Here is a 17,617-nt window from a genome sequence, read left to right on the forward strand (position 1 = left end):
GATGAATGTGATGTGATGTGGATAGATGTGATGAGGTGTAATATGATGTGAATGGATGAAGGACGATTGGAACAGATATGAATGGATGTGGAATAAGCAATGTGAATTGATGTGTAGAAGAATGTGGAATAACAAGAAATGATGTGGAACAATGTGGAAAGATAAGAGTTCGTTAGAAACTGTATTTATGAAACCTGTTCTTAAAAGACTGTTTTATGTCAAGAATGCTGGGAAGCATTTTAACTATGTCGTCGATTATGGTCATGACGACCTAAGTGAAAGTTGCAACAGCTGACGGAGAGTCAATGGAGGACATCTCGCATGGCAAGGTCGGCCGAGGCCTTCGGCCGAGGCCTTCGGCCGAGGCCTTGACCAGCCTCAGTTCGATTAAAATGGTGAGCTTTCGGTACAGTGGATGAGGGACCAAGGAAGCGGCCTATGAGTGAAGCGCTAGGTGACTTGCGAAGGAGCCTAGAGGGTGCTGCCCATATGCTACTCGGGCTCTGGGTCACCGAAGATACCCACGCGTGCATTGAGGAAGATAATGGAACAATGAGTTGGAGTTGTTTTCTGAACACGAGCATGGATCTAGTTGATTGGCCTTGATGGTCTTCAGCGGATGAGTCCATGGCTCTTTTATACGGATCTTGTTGGTTGATCTTGCATATTCAATGGAGAGTCCATCTAGATTTTTCTTATGTGATTATATTTCTGGGTACTATGAGCTAGGAACTGTCGAAAAGGCTATAGGTACAACGATAAAGGAATGATTGGAAATTAGACTTCAAGCTAGATATTTTGGAGGATTATGATTAGTAATACTATGGTTTCATTAAAAGATTGTCTTAAAGACATCCGAATCTGTGAAAAAGGCAATTTCATATTGGGTGTGTAAGTGGTGTGACTACCTTGATTTTTGCTTGAAGCGCCAACTAGGGGGCCTGGGAACTCTTTTCCCTGGTACCCAAGGCAAAACATAACAAAATTTCTAAATGGATCTTATCAATACAGTGGTTGGGCGGTTGGCTAACCCATGGTATTGTAGGCTGGACTGCTGGATCCCTAAAATAAGACTCAATTCTGTTAAGTTACGATAGTTGAAGTAAATCACGGATAAACCTTGTTCTATGGAAAAGAATCAACGGCTCTGCCTCTTAACGGGGAAAAAAGCATTGGTCTCTATGATCCAAGTGCAAGTTCCTCCCTTGACTCGGCCATGTGGCCTTTTGGGTTTGGTCGGAATGAAAAAGGAAATTTTAAGGCTCTTGACTACGTTAGAATAATTTTTCCTAAAGGAATCGCCTATGCTTTCTGGGCAAGGGAAGTTTTTCCGGGTTCAGAACCAAGAAATTAGTCTCTTGTGTCTAGATATTCATGGGTGTGGGAGACTCTGTGTTGCGCAAGAAGTGCTACTTCCGTTGCTAGCACCCCCGAATCGTTGCGCGGAGGGGGCAGGGATCTTTCAGCTAGTATCAAAGCAAATTGGCTAAAGTTGATCAACCAAGAAGCAAGAAATGTCAAAAATTTATGAGTTACCAGTAAAAGATTGTAATTGTGTGATGAAATTGGCTAAAGTTGATCAACCAAGAAGCAAGAAATGTCAAAAATTTATGAGTTACCAATAAAAGATGTAATTGCGTGATGAAATTCATACAAATTGATATTCAAAATGAAAATTTATAAATAAGGAATTGGGTCTTCAGATAGAAGTACCGCAATTATGTGTAATCCCTAACTTGCTTGAGGCCTAAATATGATGGTATTTACCTTATAATTCCAAGGACCGTGATTACCCGTATATACCATGGGTATATACCGTATATACCGTGATTACCCATATATACCGTATATACTGTGGGTATGACTGCAGCTCTTTACTGGCAATATATATAAGTAAATCTAAGACCTTGAGGTTATAAGCAAAAATGCTATCCAGATGATGAGTTCGAATGCTGGTTGATATGATTTTAGAATTCTAGTTGAGAATTGATGAATTGATTTGGATTGTGATTGAAAAATGATGCTTTTTTAATTTTGGTTGGAAGAAGATGAGTTGGAATAAAGCCACAATGGGGATGAATGGAGAGAATCCTAGTGATGATGTTAGTAACTGGAAGACAATTAAGACTTTCAGCAGATCACTATGAGATTAGTGGATTGTGCTGACAGATTGTTGATGTTTGACCTTTGACCCAATGGACCTAATTAAGGAATGACAAATTGAGAACTTGCATAACTGAAATTCCCGTGAGGAATGTTCAGATGGAATTTTCGTTCCGATGGACCATTATTGTGTTAAGAATATAAATGAATTATTCTCTCATAATAATGAGTTTTGTATGTTCTTCTTGTAGAAGGGATCTTTATCCCAGGATTCTGTGGGGGCTGACCAAACGATAAAGAATCCCAGAATCAGTTGGATCTAAAGTCGGATTTGAATTATAAATAAAGTGGTCTTCTCACCTGAGCATCTTGGTTAGTATGAAAAAAAGGAACTTAACAAGAATTTTCTTATTGATAGGATCATGGATCGAGGTCCTCGTGGTAGGAATGTTAACCCCCAACTCGATGTGGAAGAGCTCAGCCTGGACCTTTCAAGGGTGAAGGGGAAAACTTGGGTGAGGCTGTGGAGAAGTGACACCACCAAAAAGGTTTTCAAGGATTATCACAATAGATGGTGAAAAAACCACCAACCACGAAGGTTGAAAAACTTTATAAATTGAAACTTTGACTTTCACCAAAAAATGAGGAGAGATAATCAGTGGAGCTTAGATTCTACCATGATTTCTGTACCAAATCATGGATGGTTTACTTCAAGAATTTCACCTCTAGTTGTGTGCCAGTGGTTAAATCAACTAATGGAGTTCATTAACTTCTTAATCCACTTTGATTAAGCTCACCAATAAGCTCCCTTTACTTTATAGCTACAGTTTTGGACTTGCATAGTGTGCATAAACCAGGCCCGATTTCAAGAAAGTGTGATGATGGATGCCGATGCCATGAATTGAGCAATGAATGCCCTCTAGTAATGCACTAAATTAATGACACATTTTCCACGAAATTAACTGATTTCTTGCAAACCAGTCTCTTAAGACTTTGTCTTATCGATTTCTAAGTGTTGAGTAGAAATTATAGTAGGGTATAATGCTTAGCCCCAATGCCCTGAGATAGGCTATTGAAGCCCTATGTAGATACAGTCGATTGTGTTGACCAAAAAACTCACAAATTAGCCACCAAACCATGCTCTTTTTTTGCACACACAAAAGCTTGATACCTCTATCTACAGTAGATAGATTCAAGGCAATTTATTCACTTTAAATATATAGAGCACGAGACCACGAGATGGGCTACACCATCTCTTACTCAAAGCAAGCTTTAAAAACCAGAGTTCTTTCAATTGAATTAACCAACCAAGGCTATTTTTTCACTTTGTTTTTCAATTGAATTCACTAACCAAGGCTTTTTTTCACTCTATTTTTAACACACAAAAACCAAGACCTTTGTATCTTCTTGATTTGTGCTTTGAGGGTTGTAATAATGCCTTCAAGTGCTCCTCACCTTGCTCCAATTTCTCCAAGAGATTTTCCTTCAAATGCTTAAACTTTTCCCTCTCTCACATATGCCACAAAGAACTTTCTCACGAAGAGTATTCTTTACACCCACGATGGTGTGGCCCTAAGCATTAAATCCCCTCTCTTAATCTCACTAATGCCACTCACTAAGAATAAGAGTGATGATTTTAGGTTTTCACAAAGAAGTTTATAAAAAGATGACTTTGACTTCTTGCTACTCAAGTATGCCACCAAATTAAATAACAAATGTAAATAACCAGCCCTTAAATGCGAAAATGAAACTCTCACCACTTTGCAACAAAATGATAAGAGAATAACACTTGTAAAAAACCCACAAACACTAAGATGTGTCCTATCAACACATGAAGGAGCACAATCCCATAGAAAGGAGCTCTAACACCATGTTAAAATACATGGTGTGAGCTTAAGCTTGACAATGATTGAATGGATCACGCAATGTAAATGATTATCACATACGCAAACTCACACCACTAGAGCAACACATGCCACCACTTAGATAAGAATGATATGTGACCAATGAGCAATAGAATGTACTCAAGGTCACCACAAAGCATCACATAAACACATGCTAATGAAAATGCCAAAGAGGAGAGTATTTTTACAAAGGACCACTTAGTATATTGATAACTAAGAAAGTACACAAAGAATGGGCATTACATGAGTCTCCACTCAACTTTCTAGTTAGCTCTATAGTGTGAGTACTATACTATGTTTATATAGGCTCAAGAGAAGGAGGCACCTAGGGCCCATGAATCTCTCCACCTCCCTTAGATTTCTCACCTTACTCACCTAAAAGGCAATGGCTCAATCATGGAAAAGTATCTACTAGACCTACACTCAATTACTCTAGTAAATGAGCCTTCTAACCTTAGAACAAGATACTCTAAGGTATCACTAAGGAAATCACACTAATAATGGATGCTAGATAAAATATTTTCTAACAAGGTATCACTAAGGAGATCACACTATGAATGGATGCTATGAAAGATCCATGCCCCCTCCGCACAATGAATTCGGGGGGGTGCTAGTAGCAAAAGTAGCACTTCTTGCTATGCAGACAGAGTCTCCCACTCGGGGCCTCGCCCCCATGAATATCTGGACAAGAGACTAATCTCTTGGTTCTTCTAAAACCAAACCTCGAAAAAACTTCCCTCGCCTAGAAAGCATAGGCGATTCCTCCAGGAAAAATTATTCTAACGTAGTAAAGAGCCTTAAATTACCCTTTTTCATTCCGACCAAACCGTAAGGTCACATGGCCGGGTCAAGGGAGGAACTTGCACTTGGATCATAGAGACCAACGTTTTTTCCCCTGTTAAGAGGCACAGCCGTTGATTCTTTTCCATAGAACAAGGTTTATCCGTGATTTACTTCAACTATCGTAACTTAACAAAATTGAGTCTTATTTTAGGGATCCATCAGTCTAGCCTAACCCCATCAAATCCCATGGGTTAGCTAACCACCCAACCATTGTATTGATAGGATCCATTTAGAAACTTGGTTATGTTTTGCTCCGGGTACCAGGGAAAAGAGTTCCCAGGCCCCCTAGCCAGCGCTTCAAGCAAAATTCAAGGTAGTCACACCACTTACACACCCTATATGAAATTGCCTTTTTTCACAGATTCGGCTGTCTTTAAAACAAGCTTTTAATGAAACCATAGTATCACTTATCATAATCCTCCAAAATATCTAGCTTGAAGTTCAATTTCCAATCATTCCTTCATCGGTGTACCTAAAGCATCATTGGCAACCAGAACGCTCACCACCTGCTCACTCAGGGGCCTTTTCTATAGTTCCTAGCTCATAGTACCCAAAATATAATCACATAAGAAGATGGACTCGCCATTGAAGATCAGCAAGATCAACCAACAAGATCCATATAAAAGAGCCACGGACTCATCCGTTGATGACTAGCAAGGCCAATCAACCAGATCCATGCCCGTGTTTAGAAAACAAATCCAACTCCTTGTTCCATTATCTTCCTCGACGCATGCGTGGGTATCTTCGGGGACCCAGAGCCTGAGCACCGTATGGTCAGCACCCTCTAGGCTCCTTCACAAGTCACCTAGAACTTCACTGATAGGCCGCTTCCTTGGTCCCTCATCCACCATATCGGAAGCTCACCATTTTAATCGAACTGAGCCTGTCAAGACCTCGGCCGACCTTGCCACAGGAGACGTCCTCCATTGACTCTCCGTCAGCTGTTACAACTTTCACTTAGGTCATCATGACCATAATCGACAAGATAATCAAAATGCTTCCCAGCATTCTTGACATAAAACAGTCTTTTAAAAACAGGTTTCATAAATGCAGTTTCTAACGAACTCTCATCTTTCCACATTGTTCCACATCATTTCTCGTTATTCCACATTCTTCTACATCAATTCACATTGCTTATTCCACATCCAGTCATATCTATTCCCATTGTCCTTCACCCATTCTCATCTATTCACATCATATTACATCTCATCACATCTATCCACATCACATCACATTCATCCACATCACATCTTCTCACATCCATTTACATCTATTCAGATCCACATCACATCTATCCACATCACATCTTCTCACATCCATTTACATCTATTCAGATCCACATCACATCTCATCACATCCATCCACATCACATCTCATCCATTCACATCTATCCAGGTCCACATCACATCTCATCCATTCACATCTACCCAAATCCACATCACATCACATCACATCCATTCTCATCACATCACATCCATTCACATCTATCCGGATCCACATCGCATCACATCCATTCACATCCATCCACATCTCATCACATCTGGTCATATCTCGTCACATCCATTCACATATCATCACATCACATTCATATCCATTTACATATCATCACATCACATTCACATCCATTTACGTCCATCCACATATTATCACATCCACTCACATCATATCTCGTCACATCCATTCACATATCATCACATCACATTCACATCCATTTACGTCCATCCACATCTCATCACATCCACTCACATCTCATCACATCTATTCGCATCTCATCACATCCATTCACATATCATTACATCCATTCACATATCATCACATCACATTCACATCCATTTATGTCCATCCACATCTCATCACATCCACTCACATCTCATCACATCTATTCGCATCTCATCACATCCATTCACATATCATTACATCACATTCACATCCATTTACATCCATCCATATCTCATCACATCCATTCACATATCATCACATCACATCCATTCACATCCATTCACATTCATTCACATCCATTCACATCCATTCACATCCATTCACATTCATTCACATTCATCCACATCACATCACATCCATTCACATCCATCCACATCACATCGCATCCATTTACATCTATAGAGATCCACATCACATCCATCACACATTCATTTGCATCCATTTGAATCCACATCACATCTCATCACATCCATCCACATCACAACACATCACATCACATCCATTTACATCCATTCAAATCCACATCACATCTCATCACATCCGTTTAGTACGGTTTCTCTACTTTTGATATTGATAGAGCTTTTCTAAGTTTCTACCAATCGCTTGGCTTAGTTAAAGGCAACTTTTTCTCGATCCCATAAAATCTAAGTATGAGAGTCTTGTTGAAGGTTTAAAAAGAAAAATGAACCTTATCAAAGATTTATAGTAAAAACTAAGAAAGAGCATTTACGTATTGTGTTTTCATTCCTTAAGCTTCATTAATGATGAGGACTAATTCTAAACTTCTGTTTACTTATTGGATCCTTGATCCTCCTACGGATTCCAAATTCCCTTTTGTGATTAAGAATTATCCAAGTTTTCTCGATGGATATTTTCACATTCTTTCTCAAATTTCTCAAACTAAGAAATATTCAATATTCTTCTTTTTTAATAAAGATTCATGGGATTTACAAAAATCAATTCTACCCATATTTCTCAATAAAAATGATAATACTCAGAATTTCGCTTTTTGATAAATACTCATTTTTTTTAATTATGCCAAAGATTTCTCGAATATCATGGGAATTCCTCTTTTTATATCAAAATTCTTATGCATAAAAATAAATTTATCAAAATTTTCTCTTTTCTCTTAATTAAAAAATTATGTATAAATACAAAAAATTATTTTTCCATGAATATGATAAAAATCATTCTTTTTGCTTAAAATTTTTAAACCTAGATTATGGTAGGAATTCATCTTTTGAAAAATCTACCATAGCTTCGCTGCTATTATACTGATAATTCTCAATTTTTCTACTTGAATAAAAACTTGTAATGAAAATATGATAGAAGTTCTTCTTTTAAGCTTAAAATTAAACTATGTATACATATCATAATTTCAACCATAATTATAAGCATAATTATGATTAATTTCCTTGATTAAGCTAAATTAAACATTCCTCTTTTCCCAATTGGTTAGGATAATCCTTTTCTCATTTAGAATGAGTTAAAGTAATTTTTATCTACTCTCATAAACAATCTAAAAAGAAATAACCATTATTTTTTACTTACATAAAATCATGAAAATATCAATTCTTAATCTCTAGCTCATCAAGCCTAGAGTTTAGTTTTGAAATAAGAGATTATTATTGAGAAACATTCTTTTGCTAAAGATTTAGCCATAAAGATGACTACTCTTTTTAAGAGAGATTTACTTAAGGAAAGAATTACAATTAAGCATAAACATTAACTTAACTCTAATTAGACATTAAGAATCTTAGGGAAAGCTTGATTTGAATAAAAACCATCACTTTGAAAGCTTCTCAAGCTTGAGAGGGGTTGAGAAGAAGAAAGTCATTGAGATAATTGAAAAACCAATAAAAATTAGTCTTATCTCTAAGTTTGGCTTGATTCTTTAATTTTAGCAGTGAAGCCCCCAGCCAATCAATTGGCCGCCAAGAGGAGAAGAGCAAACTTCAAGAGTTGCTGGAGAGAGAGAGAAGCTCCAAGCTCCCCAAGAGAAGAGGAAAATTAAGGGATAATAGAAATATGCTTATTTTAAGATAATACTGACATGGTAATGCTCCAATATGAAAATACAAAGGAATGAGGGTTTATTTATAGGTGAGGGAGGCCACTAACCAAGTCCAATTGGGTTCTAGAGCCTTCTAGCTTTAGTTTGACCGAATTTGGACAAGATTTGGATCAATTTGGCTCCCTTTTTGATCCAGTTTGCTCTAGGAGAGAGGAGAGATAAAACTATCACATTTTTTTGAATTAAAAAACCCAAGAAATGATGATGATGAAGGATCCTAGCTCAAGTGTGGTTCCCACCTTACTGAGGTGTCAAAAATGCATCATTTCACCTAAATATCTCATTTTTTTACTAATATACCTTAGTTTTTAACTAATAAACCTTGTACTCAGTCTTCTCTTCATCTTATGTGAGCATTTACTCATTTTTGGGCTGTTTTCTTTTATTCATTGTATTTATCTCATCACAACACTTGGATTAATCCTATTGGCCCTTTGGAACCTTATTTGGACCTTAATCCAAAAATTTCTGAAAATGTAGACCCTTAGGCTAAGGTCCTTTATACACATTTTCAATTCATTCATAATGCACATTGGAAAGTTCATTTTGAACTTCTGTTTTAGGGGAATCCATTTTAGACATTAGGAGAATTTTTGTATCCAAAGATATCTCAATTTTGAATTACCTCTCTCGAGACATTTTCTCTTTCTAGGCCAAAACAAGGTAAAACAAGATCTTTTTCCATTTCTGAGGGGGGGATGATTACAAGAGACTGAAGGGGAGGTTCTTACACCTGCACATCTCAAAAGGTGGGGGGGAGGAATCTTACATGCTAGATCACATATATTCTAACATCTAGATAATGCCTTGATTTCAAACAAAGGAAATTTTGCATTGTCCTTTGAGAATTTCTTATACAAAATGATAAGTTGTGGAAATTTTAGTCGACTAATGTACTCTCCCAATGTTGAGTCCTTTCCCAGTGTTCCCACATGTTTTCTTGCACTATCGCATGCAATAAAATTATCCTTGAACACCACAAGCTACAAAAGAATTACTGTCCATGCGCCAACAAAACAAATGTAATAAGGAACTTCATGATGATAATAAACATTACTGTGAACATACCTTCTGATTCTCATTATTAAACCAAGTAAATCATATGTCCATATGTTGATTGTTGAGTTGGTTTCCTAGACTGATGAGGACTCCCCTTCCCTTTCCATATGAGAAATATTCAGTCTTTGTTTGCTGAATAGCTTGAGACTCCTCTTGAAGGGGAAAATTTTCTTCATACTGAACTACATCCTTGTACATCATAGCTAATGTCAGCAGAATGGAACTTACTGTCCTTGACATTTGAATCTAATAAGAGGGTGAAAGCACATATAGGTGGCCCTGAAAGTAGTGTTAAGGATATTGCTTTTTTGGTTCTTAAAAGTGGTACCAATATAATTAAAAGAAAAGGTGATTTACATTTTAAGTATATAATTAGCATTTTAAATTACCAACTAAAAAATGTTGGTAAGAACTAATGACCTCCTGCTCACCATCCAACTACTTCCTCCCACCCTCCCAATCCCCCTTTCTCCCTCTCTTCGTGTGTTTAGGATTCACTTTTCTCAGATATGCACCTATGTGGACCTCTCTATGTACACAAGCAAGCGCTTTTGTGAATGTCTTCTCTATAACCCTCTCTTGTTTGTGAGCATTGCTCATGGATACGAACTATGTAGCTACATATAGGACTTCCCAAAGGTATAATTACATAATTAGTAGGAGGAGTTGTGGTTTAATTACATAATTAGTAGGGAGTTGTGGTGAATACTTAGATAAAATATTAACTCTTTTTAAATTTTTTATGTATTGGCATATGGAAATAGAGATATATCCATCACAACTGCAAGAAGATATGACATGTGCAACTACTACAAATATGGGTATTTCTCATGAACTTGCAGAAGAATGTAACCATGAGGCTTCTACATCTAAAAGAAAGACTTTGAGAGCATATTGGGTAGAACACAAACAAAAGCAACGAGAAAGATTTAATAATATCGTGACTCAAGAGAATGGTGTGGTAGCTGAGCAAAGAAGACGTAAGATATACCGGGCTATGATGCAATGCTTTGATCAAGAGACTATGGGAATGGAGTCAAGTATTCGAAAGGAGATCTTCCAGCAACTTCTTTATCAACCTTGCTTTGCGAGTATGCAGGATAAAGCTTAAAAAATTAAAGCTACAATTCTAAGTAATGTTTACAACACCTTGATATGAGTGAAGGTGCTAAGGTCGTCTGGCTCTTTTTGTGAAGAAATCAGTCCTCATGATGGTGGTGAATGGTGAAGGTAGTGAAGCATATGACATGAGTCTTCCACAAGCTGCAAAGGTTTTAGGGGTCCATAAAAGAAATTTGTATTCAACAAAATCTCGGTTATTAATTAATGAAGATGGATTAATGCCTTTATTATTGGCATGCCAAAAACATGGACGCAACACCCATATCACTAAAGGGGTCAAGGACCTTGTATTTGCTTTTTGGTCAAATGAGACTTGGGTCTCTCCCAACAAGAAAGATGTCTGTCGCAAAATATTGGCTAGATCTGCATACATAAAGCATCCAATTCATCTTCTTGATGAGCCTCAAGTGAGCAAACTGTCTATTGGCATCTAGTGAGAAGTAGTTAGTACATGCAGATTTCTATTTGTGTTTTCAACTTGAGTTGTGTTATGCTACTTTCTATTCATTTTATGGTTTTCAAGGGCTATAAGTCATACATGCATATTATAGGTTTCACTTTTTCTAAGATTCAAGGCAACATATCTAGGATTGAAGATCTTACAGCATTGTTTTGAAAGGTTAAAGCCTTTTTTTGTTCAAAAATTGAAATACCGCTACACCTATTGTCGTATTACACATGTACAAATGATTTTTTTAAATGACACAGTTAATCAAATGTGCCATCACTAGTTTGAAATCGATGGGGCATCATGTGGATGCACTTGCTCGATATATTTTATAGTAGAGAGAGCCACTCATGGTTTTTCTACATCATACAATACATATACGAGTATTACATCTCTTTGGGAGACTATATTGTGTCCCATGCCTAATGGGTCTGCCTTTCATGCATAGAAATGTGTAATGGGAACATGTGATACATGTGGTGTGACATAATGGGACCTATGTCTTAAGAAGAGGATGTGTACCTGAATTTACAAATATTTGTTAAGGTTTTTTAAGATAAATAAATGAGACAAGACAAGGAAGGGAAGAAGAAAAAACATAAAGATATTGTTCACAAGAAAATGTTTCCTATAGATCTTCTACAGTTATTTAAAGACCACCTACAAAAATTCATTATGCATGACTTTAACTTTGTATATAAGTGGCAACCCCATCAATTCAAGGAATGTGTAAGGTCTCCCAACCTAAAAAGGGGAAACCTTAAGATAGTCTAATAAGTCTAACAAAAGAAAAATTTCCTACTCGTCTGACACCGACCGTGTAAAGATGCGAGGATAAGACTAATAGTAGGTAAGACATAGTTTTATCTTGCAGGGTGAGCATGGTCTCCTAAATGACTCTTTCAGGGGGAGCGTGGTCTCCTAAATGACTTTTAAAATCAAATCACCCATAAAGTGATTGACCTTAACTTGGGTAACCTCTATTCTTGATTCCTAGAAACAACGCTTTCCCATCTATGCGAGGCATAACCACGTTGGACTAATCCTCTAGAGTAGGGTTGCCCATGGACCTACTTAGCTAATGTAGAGCTATTAATTAATTTTGTTGGAAAGCTACCCTATTGATCGGGTCCACCCATCCGTACGATGGTGCTGTCAAGGCATTCCATCCTCCCACTTTCCACCCAACTCATGCATCAAATTTTTTCCAATTAGTCCTACCACGATGTGCGACATATATAAACAAGTTCCTTAATTAGAGATCTTGCATAGTGTTTGTTAAAACAACCACTTAACAATGATACAACAATACTAGAAAACAAGGGATTTAATTAAAAATAGATACAATGTTCAAATCTATCCATAGTCAGATCAAGGCTTATTTTATTCCACATCTAAAATTTGGCCTTCCAGTCTCCATAGGCTAGGCAATCCCTACCGGACCATACACCTCGTCATTGGTAGCTCTGGCAAGGACTAAAGCCAGTTTGATGCCCTCTCAGTAGGCTCCATCGCTTGATCCTCCCACTCCTCGGAGGGATGTCTACATGCTAAGTTGGGCTTATTTACCAGACTACTCTGGGCCCATAGAACTAGGTAGCATTCATAACACTCACCCAAATTGACAAGTTCCAACTTTCCAATGGTAGGAGGGATAACTTGGGCCAACTCCGGGCCTTGCTAACGTCGCCGCCCACCTACACAAGCACACGAGCGGGGTTAGCATCAAGGTAGGGAGAAGATGTACTTGTACTTTAACTTAATCAAGATAGGTGACAATTGTTTAACTAAATCATAAGATACAAGAAACTACATTATCTTCTCAAGAAGGAGACAACTTCAAGGAATTTGGTGAATTCCAAACAAGGAAAAGTAGCACCCTCTTTCTTACTTAATTAATGCTAACATCAAAGATCAATCAAAAAACCTCTTTGTGAATGATTATTAAGCTAACCTGGCCATTGGCTCCATGTGGGACTCCCACAGAAAGAGTTGGGACCATGTCTGGGGCATTCTCTCTAGGATCATTGTTATGCACGCTTCTCAAGGAAGCATTTTACCATCTTCAAGGAGGAGCCATACTATTGATCTTTTCGTAGCTCACATTACCGCAAACTCAAAGCTTCAGACAGATTACGAAATTCAAAGTTTGTTTGCTCACTTTATGAGCATAAAACTCACTTGTGGGAACCGCCTCTAAGAGCCAAAGTGTGCTGGCATAAGTCTCTTCATATGGGGGACAAAAAGTAGAGTGTCCTTAAGCTGGAGAGGCAAGGCTGGAAGGATAACTCATAGAATTTAAACATAGAATTTAAGAGAATTCTAATTTTGACATAAAAACTCTTTGTGCATTTATTTATGCATAAAAATCAACTTCAATGGGAATAACACTTTAAAATAAATCCTTTTATGCATCTATTTATGCACAAAGTCAAATTTAATAGGAATAACACTTATAAAATAAAACAAATTTCTTTATGCATCTATTTATGCATAAAAATCATTTTTTATAAGAATAACACTTTTATAATAAAAAATTTGCTTTATGCATCTTTCTATGCATAAAAATCAAATTTAATAAGAATAACACTTTTGTAATTAAAAAAATTTCCTTTATGCATCTTTCTATGCATCAAAATCAAATTTAATAAGAATAATACTTTTGTAATAAAAAATTTTCCTTTATGCATCTTTCTATGCAAAAAAAACAATTTTAATAAGAATAACACTTTTATAATAAAGAAATTTCCTTTATGCATCTTTCTATGCATAAAAATTAATTTTAATTAGAATAACACTTTTGTAATAAAAAAATTCCTTTATGCATCTTTCCATGCATAAAAATCGATTTTCATAAGAATAACACTTTTGTAATAAAGAAAATTCCTTTATGCATCTTTCTATGCATAAAAATTAATTTTAATAAGAATAACATTTTTGTAATTAAAAAAATTCCTTTATGCATCTTTCTATGCATGAAAATCAACTTTACTAAGAATAACTCTTTTGTAATAAAGAAAATTCCTTTATGCATCTTTCTATGCATAAAAATCAATTTTAATAAGAATAACACTTTTGTAATTAAAGAAAATCCTTTATGCATCTTTCTATGCATGAAAATCAATTTTAATAAGATAACACTTTTATAATAAATAAATTCCTTTATGCATCTTTCTATGCATTGAGAATAACACTTTTATAATTAAAAAAGTTTCCTTTATGCATCTTTCTATGCATAGAAATCAAATTTAATAATTAATATCAGTGATATCCATGCATATTCATAGGTGAATATGTACATGGAGTAATTAGAATATTTCTTTTAGATGCAAAAATGGTGGGAATTACTCTTTTGGAATAACATAAAAATAAACTTTTTTTCACAAAATTCTGTAAAATTTTGCCACAACCTGCTTTGTATGGTTGACCATTTCTCATTTTTATCTATCCTTACTTAACTTAACTAACCCAATTTAGAATTATAGAACTTTAATCTGTACCATTTTCTAAATTCAAGAGAGTAAACAATAAGAAGAGTTTAATTAATCCCTTAGTTAATCTTTCTAGGATTAAGAAAGGTTGGAGTGTAAAGAAGAGAAGGGGGTGGCTTTTTCATTAAAGGCATAGCATTTGAATTTAATTCAATCATTTACAAAACATAAAAATCAAGAAAACCATAGATTTTTCATTAAAATTCATAAATAAAGTAAGAAAATTAGCTTACATGGAGCTTGTGAGCTCTCCTTTGGCTTGAGGGATTGAGGGTTCTACACTTGTTTGAAGCAAGAGTGGCCACCAATTCACTTTGGAGAGGATTAGGCCAAAAACAATTGAATTATTAAAAAATTCAATGTAGATGGCTCAGGACAGGAGTAGAGTAAGAGTGCATAAACACCATTAAGCTTTTACAAATGGGGAGGCTTCTATTCATAGGAAAAAGTGAGCCTCTAACCAAGCAAACTGATTCTAGAATTTTCCAGATCAGTTCGGTCAATTTTTGACCATTTTTGGGTCAATTCAGCTTACTTTTTGGATCTAGTTTTGAAACAGGAGAGAGGAGAGATGAAAATAACTCATTTTATTGATTTAAAATTGGGGGTAATGATGAGAAAAAGGTGCCTACTTCATGAGGGGAGATCCCCACACTGAGGTGTCAAAATTTAATTTTTTAATTCTTTTCTTTGGTCCTTAGTCCACTCTTCATCTTATGTGAACATTTACTCATTTTTGGGGGGTTTTTCTTTTATTCTTCAATTTATATCTTGCCTACATTTGGATTAATCTTATTAGTCCGTAGGAACCTTAATTGGACCATAATCTAAAATTTTTAAAAAATCTTGACCCTTAGGCTATCGTCTTTTGTGCACATTATTATTTATTTCTAATGCACCTTAGGAAATTCTTTTTAAACTTCTGTTTCGGGGGAACTTATTTTAATAAGAAGGGATATTTTTCCATCCAAAGATATCTAAAAACTAAATTACCTCTCTCTAGAATATTTTCTCTCTCTAGGCCAGGTAGAAACAAGATCTTTAATTATTCTGAAAAGGGGATTGATTACAGGGGAAGAAACTGGACATCTTGAGGGGCTGGGGAGGAATCTTACATTCTCTCCCACTTGAAAAACGTGAGATGTCCTCATCTCGCAAACTGGGGGTAATCCCGCATCAGTTCGGCTTCTTTCTTCTTGGTGTGGCATCTTCAAAAGGATAGAACTTTGATTTGACTAATTATTCTCTCAGAATTCTATTCCATTTGACTAATAATTATCTCAGCACATGATTCGGGCTCGGTACATACATCTTCAGTAGGCTGACATGAAATACATTATGTACTTTGAGATGAGGAGGCAGAAGAAGTTCATAGGCTAAGTCACCTACTTTCTTTGTAATCAGATATGGCCCACAATATCTGGGGGATAACTTCTTGTACTTCCCAAGAGATAGAGAACTTCTTCTGGGGCGTACTCGAATGAAGACCATATCTGCTTCTTTGAAATTTCTGTCTGACCTCTTCTTATCTGCATATTGCTTTTGTCTATCTTGGGCAGCTTTTATATCCTTGCGGATTGACTGCATCTGCTACTCCATGTCATCAAGCATCTTTCTGAACATCTCAACCCTAATCAATGGGTCAGACCAAGTTAATGGTATTAGGCAATCTTGTCCATACTTACAGGGCTTTGAAAGGGCTCATCCCGATACTTCGGTGATAAGAAGCATTATAGGCAAATTCAACTAGGTGGAGATAGCTTAGCCATTTCTTGGGTTCTCTGCCCATAGCATGTGACCGAAGTATATCTTCGATTACTTGGTTCACACTTTTTGATTGACCATCGGTCTCGGGGTGGTAAGTTATGCTGAGATCCAAGAAAGTTCCTACTGCTTTGAAGAATGCAGTCCAAAGTCTTGACATGAATTTGGGATCTGGATCATGCAATCTGAAGATTTCCTTGAGGAACACTTTGGCCACATCCACTGCTGTGTAGGTTTCTTTTACTGGAATGAGATGGGAAACTTTGGTTAGTCTGTCAACTACCACGAAGATAGAGTTGTAACCTGATTGCACTGTAGTTAGTCCAGTAATAAAATCCAAACTGATACATTCACAGTTCATCTGGGTGATGTCTAATGGATGTAACTGCTCTTCTCATTATAACCGGTTACATCAAAATACTCTTCCATTGCCTCGATCCATTTTTCCACTACTTCTCCTAACTGTTTCCCTTCACCCTTGAAGGGACCAAGTTGGGATCGGTGTAGGGCTTTCTAACTCTTCATCATCGGTAAGAGGATCCGGCTGCCTACCACGGGTCGCATGCCTCATGATTCTGACAAAACGATATTTTTTAAATTTAACTTTGTCATCAGATTTATGATTATTTAATTTTTGAGATTATTTCTTAAACAAATAAATATTCCGTCATAATTCTTGAAAACAAGATTCACTCTGATAATTTTATTAACCAATATTCACAACCACGAAAACAATTTGGAATCTTTTGTAAAACATCATTTATTATCAAAAGTTTTTGATATATACATAGAGCATCTTGGCTCCAAAAGTCACCGCCTCAATCACGTACGCATAAAAAGGCGATACTATGATGGAGACATGCTATGATATACACAATTCATCACTGATAATGGTGCTGTAACTCTTCTCCTAAGAATAAAGCGGCTAAGAAGTCTAAAAATACGACAAGAAATTCTAAAATTCTCGAGTGAATGATTATAGAGTTGTACATAATGAACATTTCCTAGCCTTATCAAGATCATGGCTAGCGAGATATTTTGTCTAAGTCTCTGACGTTGATTGGTATTGCGAGTCTCACTCTGCTTTCTC

This window comes from Cibotium barometz, unplaced genomic scaffold (assembly GCF_041138505.1).
Source record: "Cibotium barometz isolate CiBa-2024 unplaced genomic scaffold, ASM4113850v1 ctg370, whole genome shotgun sequence".
Lineage (NCBI taxonomy): Eukaryota > Viridiplantae > Streptophyta > Polypodiopsida > Cyatheales > Cibotiaceae > Cibotium > Cibotium barometz.